This window comes from Dendropsophus ebraccatus, chromosome 7 (genome assembly GCF_027789765.1).
Source record: "Dendropsophus ebraccatus isolate aDenEbr1 chromosome 7, aDenEbr1.pat, whole genome shotgun sequence".
Classification (NCBI taxonomy): domain Eukaryota; kingdom Metazoa; phylum Chordata; class Amphibia; order Anura; family Hylidae; genus Dendropsophus; species Dendropsophus ebraccatus.
In genome coordinates this window covers 92,112,694-92,119,183 of record NC_091460.1, presented here as the reverse complement: position 1 = coordinate 92,119,183, position 6,490 = coordinate 92,112,694, and the positions used below count along the sequence as shown (strand labels likewise).

General features: G+C 44.1%; 1 long non-coding RNA gene across 1 annotated transcript; it reads right to left on the bottom strand.

Moving 5' to 3' along the window:
• Positions 1-378: 378 nt before the first annotated feature.
• Positions 379-2,548, bottom strand: LOC138796903 (uncharacterized). Its single transcript, XR_011363843.1, has 3 exons — positions 2,429-2,548; positions 1,830-1,896; positions 379-756 (listed from the first exon to the last, which is right to left on the bottom strand). It is a non-coding gene; the product is annotated as an uncharacterized lncRNA (long non-coding RNA).
• Between the last annotated feature and the right edge of the window lie 3,942 nt (positions 2,549-6,490).

The following is a 6,490-nucleotide window of genomic DNA, read 5'->3' as shown; positions in this document are numbered from 1 at the left end:
CATTATTTACCAATGTAATACACTAACCTTGAGCATCTGAAAAAAGTGTGTTAGTGGGGTGAGGGCAGACAGAGATGAAGCTAGGTTTTCTTGCACCTGGGGCAAATATTAAGTTTGGCGCCCTGCAACCACCACTACACACACCACAGCATTAAGATCCATAACCGCATACTACACTGTGGGCCATAAGTATGGATACACCCTGAAAAAATGGAACTGAGGCTCGTTGATGCCCATTGGCAACTGCAAACCTGCCATTTTGGATTCAACTTTACTTTTTCAATGGGAAGGGGGTCATGTGACATCAAACACATAGAGAATTACACAAGAAAAACAACGATGTGCTCATTTTTAACATAGTTTTATTTATTATGGAGTTATTGGCTCATTTGTGACATGGAGCAAGGACACTAAAGGATGTGCTCAAAGTGCTGGCAATTGTGTTGAATTGTCAATGTGATTGTCTTCTACCACTCTTGACATACTGAGAGCAATACCGCTGAAGAAATTCTACCACAGACCTCCTGCATCCGTTGTTTCAGGTGCCCCACATCCTGTATCTTCACGGAGTACACAATAACCTTCAGATGGCCTCAGAGATAGAAGTCCAGGGGCGTAAGATCCAGAGACCTTGGAGGCTACGGTGGCCAATCCACTTCCAAGGAAACTGTTCATCCAGGAACGTTCAGACCTGACATCCGTAATGTGGTGGTGCACCATTTTGCTTGAAGAATTTCCTGGAAGGAAATGTGCCAGCTTCAGGGCACAGAAAGGAAAACACATCATCACATAGCAATTGCAGATACCCAGTGGAATTTAGGTTTCCAGTGATGAAGAATGGTCCCACTATTTTCATGCCCCACATACCACACCATCAGTTTTTGTGTTCTAACACATTTGGAGGGATCTGTCCAGTGTGGTTTACTGTCGGACCAGAAGCGGTGGTTTTGTTTGTTCACTTCACCGTTCACATAAGTCTGTCTCATCACTGAACAAAACCTTATGTGTAAACTGTGGTTCCTTTTCCAGTTGTTGTGTCCCCCACTTTCCAAATACAATACGCCGTTCTGGATCATCCTTAGTGAGATGTTGTAGCAGCTGGATCTTGTAAGGGTGCCATCTGTGTGTAGCCAGTATCAGTCGAATGGACATTCAACTGATGCCACACTCCAGGGACATACGTTAAGTGCTATGCTGTGGGCTCTTGGTAAATGCTAACAGCATTGACACTGATGTCTGTTGAAGTTTGTTGCAGATGGTCGCTATGGGCCTCAACCGGACAGGAAAGTACTGTGACCTGTATGCTACCCAGCGAACACCTAAATCTTTACGCACCTGATGTTGGATCAGGCAGGACAGAACTGTCACCTACATACTGTCCAGCGAGCAGTTGAATCTCTTCTTGAGTGATGTTGCATCTGGCAGGACAGTACTGTCATCTGTATACTGTCCAGCGAGCAGCTGCATCTCCCTGCACCTGATGTCCAAAGACAGGACAGTACTGTCACCTATATACTGTTCAGCGAGCAGCTGCATCTCTCCACGCCTGATGTCATGATGTTATATCGGGCAGGACATCACTGTCACCTACACAACACTATTCTGTTTTGTTTTTTTTCAATTAATAATTTCAGTAAGGGAAAGAGGGGGTTGTAATAATTTTAAAGAGGCTAGTCTGTAGCGTAGGTTGGAGACCAAAAGGGGCGCTGGCCTGTCCCATCATTTACTATTACACTATGATATTAGTAACTTACAGGTGACATCTTTACAGTTGATCCTTTTCTTCCCCATGTGATTTAGACTAATTACTTCTTACATCTACATCTCACCTCGGCAGAGTTTGAAGTGTAGACATGTACAGCTCCTCACATTTGCAGCAGATCCTCATTTTCTATACTAAGAAAAGCTCATTTTAGTGTCGCACACTGCACCATGTAAATACCATGTCAATTTAGCAAACATAAACACATAGGGCAAGATTAATCAAACGTAAAGGGATGGTGTCAGAAAGCAAAGAAGGTAAAATCAGAGGCAGACTATAAATATATATACAGTATATCTGGGTTCACACTACGTATATTTCAGTCAGTATTGTGGTCCTCACATTGCAACCAAAACCAGGAGTGGATTAAAAACACAGAAAGGATCTGTTCACACAATGTTGAAATTGAGTGGATGGCCGCCATTTTATGGCAAATATTTGCTGTTATTTTAAAACAACGGCCGTTGTATTGAAATAATGGCAGTTATTTACTGTTATATGACGGCCATCCACTCAATTTCAATATTGTGTGAACAGATCCTTTCTGTGTTTTTAATCCACTCCTGGTTTTGGTTGCAATATGAGGACCACAATACTGACTAAAATATACGTAGTGTGAACCCAGCCTATATATGTAAAGGAGAAAACGTGCTGTTTTTAGCTTACATCAGTGTACCATTTTTCTGCCCTATGTATCTGATTTCTTCCTGGTTTCCTTTCTGAATTTCGACCTTGTGTTTGCCATGCAACAGTGCAGACACTTTCCCACAATTCCCCTGGCTGCATGTGAAGTGAAAACCAACTGCAAGTACTAATCAGACTGATCATGTGACTGGGATTGAGCTGAGCATGAGCATCCCAAGAAACAGATGCCTGGCGGGCCATAACTAAGGGCAGTAGCTTATGAAACTAAGCAGCACATGGAGCATTAGTAAGTCTGTAAATTTGGAATATATTTCATTTAACATAATTCATTAGTATAGACCTAGTTTTCTTCCTGACGTCACCCCAAATTCCAGCTTTCATGCAGTCCTTTTGAAAAATGAAAGCTGGACTCTCATTGGTTGCTATGGGCAACTTAACTATTTTTTTCTTTGCACAACGTTGGATAAATGACTGTACTCTTAATTCTGGTGAGGCCAGTAGATAGGGAGAGGAACCGGACGCCCTCTGTTTTTCAAACTCTGGGTGCCAAACTACTGGGGCAAGGGTAGTGGAATGGACCACATCAATGGCATTGTCCTTATATTATGAGACATGATGCAGTGCACAGGTGGAAAAAGGCTACTTTTAAAGGCTTGTCCATTTCCAACATTTCTCCTGTGCTACTTTATAATAGACTTGTATATTTCTGTAAATGTCCAGTTGGTCACATTATTGTGTTCTATGTACCAGTATGTTATCTCTGCTGTATGTAGTAATGGACTGTATCAGTACAAGAAGACTGGGATGAGTGATTCATCGCTTAGTCTAATAGGACCCTAACTTGCTTGGATATAGTGCAGTTGTGGTGATCACCCGCTGGGAGGCGCGACCGGTCACTTGCCAGATGGTAAAGTCTGACTCCACTGCAGTAGTGGTTGGTCTGGGAATAGCTCAGCCAGTTGTTATGCTGTTGTAACGCCAGTGCCAGTTGGGCACACAGGTATGATGGCACACCTGCTTTTAGTTTTGTGAGGCTGGCTAAACCCTTTCCCCTGTGGTCAGTAAACTGCCGGGCTATTTGGGGGTCCCTTGGATGCTTATCACAGTGGTGTGGAGTGGAATCGAGACCCACCCAGACTATTGGTACCGCCACCCACAGAAAGGGGAGATGACCCAAGGAAGGTGTAATGACTGTGTAGGTGCTTGGACAAGAATCACAGAGTCCCGTTACAATAAATAAACTTTTCTTTACTGCAGGAATACTTGATACAGTGATACACAATAGGCTTTTGGCTTAATAAGATACCTTGGACTTTAGTAACCAGATCTGTGCTGAGAGCTTGGAAAAGAGTACAGCCGTGCTGACTGAGTTGCATGCTGAGAGGTAGAAGTAGTTCAGAGAAATAGAGAGGAGGATGTCGAGAGAGTCCTAACCTAAAGTAGTACTGTGCTCTGCCACAACTTGGGAAGAAGAATAGATAAAAAAACGTAGAAAAAATACTTGTTCCCGTGTTTTGACTCTTTTGATCTTTGCACTACCTATTGCCCACCAGTGTCGGGTGACCTGTCCTAGAGAGTGACACAAGCCCCAGACCTTGTTACCTGGGATGAGCACAGTGGTCAGAATTTTCTGGTTACACCCGTGCTGCGAGATACGTTGGCTTCTAGCAACTTTTTTTCTAGCATTCTTAGACTGGTTCTCGGCATGAGCTGGGATGATCCCTGACTTGTCCTATCTAAGTGTGCGTTTATCAATGCATAATGTGTAGAAGTGCTGCTTTCAAGAAGAGAGTTCTCTTGCTTCCTATGTGCGTCTGTTCTCTATCACATCTCAGACTACACTGGACACGTCCTATAACAGGGGACCTGGCATAAGCCAGGGCCCAGCTTGACCGCTGTAGGGACCGTTCTGGCTTGCGTCCCTTCTTTACAGAATCCAGAGTAAGACTCCCAAAGGTGTGGCTACACTTCCTCTCCTCATGTGACAACTTCTTACTGCATATGTAACATGTGCTATGAGTGGGTGACAATAACCCTTTAACTGCTACAGCTGGGCAATACTTAGGCGTACAATACATATACTAGTGACATCTAGTGGTAAAACATGGGTAATACTTCACTTCCTCTAATTCTTTGAAGTACAGGCTTTTGAGAGGGATGTAAAGACAAGTAACACCCGTGGTGGGACACCACACAGAGGGATGGGAATGTAGAGAATAGACAACCCTGGGAAAGAAATGTAGCCTCCTTCCATCCCTGCAGACTGTAGTGCAGGGCACTTATGGTTTATCCCCCTTCTGCCTTCCCCTGTTGTCTCATAAACCTTCTGCTGTTACATAATACTGACAACAGGACAGTTAGGAGTGAGAGGAGGAGGAGAGGAGCCTAGAGATGTGCATGTATAACCTTGGCAGCAGGGGCGGATTAACTTTACCATAGGCCCCGGGCTGTTCACCAAGCCTGGGCCCCCCCACTCCACTGTAACTATGGCAGTACTAGCCTGGCGTTCATAGTACAGGTCATGATGTCCTGATTTGTGCAAAATTTTTGCAAATCATGGCGGAATTGTAGTCAGGAGACAGTACACCACTGAAAGTATAATTCTTTTTTTGTGGTCATGGGCCCTCCAGGAGCTCAGGGCCCCGGGCTGCCGCCCGAAACGTCCCTATTATAATCCACTACTGCTTGGCAGTCCCTACTATATGTCTCCATTCTCCCCTCCTGTCAGTCCCTGTGCCAGTACTGCCACTGTTATCTTTTATCAGACACAGCAGCAGGATCATGTAATTAACCCATAAGTGTCCTGTATTGCTGTCTGCATAGACCAGAGGAGAATTTGGTGGCAGGGCAGGAGTTGGGGGGAAAACAGGGAAATTACCCAGGGCCCAGTCCCTGCAGGGGCCCCATGGAGCTGTCATATTGCCAGGAAGTCATAGGCTATATTGCTTTAGAAGCTGCCTATAACAAAAAACTTACTGCAACTGCAGCATAGTTCGCTGCTTGGTCTACCTTAAAAGTTTTCCCTTAAGATCCCCCCCCCCATCCCCAAGGGCCCTTCACCTCAGCTGACAGTCTGTGGCTTCAGTTGCTGGCTCAGCGTCTTTTGTCAAGTTGGATCAGGAGGCACCATTAGGCCCTATGAACCCTTTCGGCTACATAACTTAGCTGATTTGTAACCTGTGACTGCACCCTGCTGCCTACACCAAAGGTAAGTATCTTTATCTTTAAGGACGCAAGAGGTGTTAAGAGCGGGGCCGAGCGGCGACCCTGCTCTGAACCGCTGCAATCCCGGGTGCCGCGTGTAGCCTGGGACTATTAGCAGGCACGGTCCGATCGCCGTGCCCGCTAATAAGGTAATCAGATGCAGCTGTCATCCAATTACCTTCTGCAGCTCTTCCCTGGTGTCTAGTTCTCATTAGTAAAAAGCCCCCTCCCCTAATAAAAGTTTGAATCACCCCCCTTTTCCCATGTTTTAAATAAAAGTAAATGAATAAATAAATAAATAAACATGCGTAATCGCCAGAACTATTAATTAATCACATTCCTGATCTTGCACGGTAAATGGCGTAAGCGCAAAAAAATCCCAAAGTGCAAAATTGCGCATTTTTGGTCACATCAAATCCAGAAAAAAATTTATAAAAAGTGATCAAAAAGTCGTATATGCGCAATCAAGGTACCAATAGAAAGAACACATCATGGCGCAAAAAATGACACCTCACACAGGCCCAAGCAGACCAAAGGATAAACGCGTTATAAGCCTGGGAATGGAGAGATTTTAAGGAACATATATTTGTTAACAATGGTTTGAATTTTTTACAGGCCATCGGATACAATAAAAGTTATACATGTTATACCCCAGGGTGAACGGCGTAAAAACAAAATACCCCCCAAATAAAAGAAATGGTTTTTTTTTTTTCAATTTCACCACACATTGAATTTTTTCCTGGTTTCGCAGTGTACTTTATGCAAAAATTCAGCCTGTCGTTGCAAAGTACAATTAATGACGGAAAAAATAAGGGCTCATGTGGGTTTCTAGGTGGAAAAATGCAAGTGCTATGGCCTTTTAAACACAAGGAGGAAAAA